This window comes from Penaeus monodon, chromosome 33 (genome assembly GCF_015228065.2).
Source record: "Penaeus monodon isolate SGIC_2016 chromosome 33, NSTDA_Pmon_1, whole genome shotgun sequence".
Classification (NCBI taxonomy): domain Eukaryota; kingdom Metazoa; phylum Arthropoda; class Malacostraca; order Decapoda; family Penaeidae; genus Penaeus; species Penaeus monodon.
In genome coordinates this window covers 33,197,214-33,197,456 of record NC_051418.1, presented here as the reverse complement: position 1 = coordinate 33,197,456, position 243 = coordinate 33,197,214, and the positions used below count along the sequence as shown (strand labels likewise).

Here is a 243-nt window from a genome sequence, read left to right as displayed (position 1 = left end):
AATAGATCTAAACGCTTACGAGGCGACACAATATATAGACAGGAAAAAAAAAGATAATATAAACGAAATAAAACGTTATTCTATCGACTATTCACGAAACAATACATGCAATTCTTCCTTCATTAAAAACAAGCAAAACATCCTCCTCCCTTTAAAACCAAAATAAACAAAGACACAAACCACCATCCTCACCATAAGCCACCATACCATAACCCTCTTGTCTCCACAACACGAGTCGGACCT

The 243-nt window shown here is 36.2% G+C and overlaps 1 protein-coding gene across 1 annotated transcript in view; it reads left to right on the top strand.

The window, feature by feature from the left end:
* The window catches only part of LOC119594413 (tyrosine-protein kinase Fer-like), a gene marked incomplete in the record, with an annotated part of 99,029 nt that overhangs the window by 68,107 nt on the left and 30,679 nt on the right, over positions 1–243 (top strand).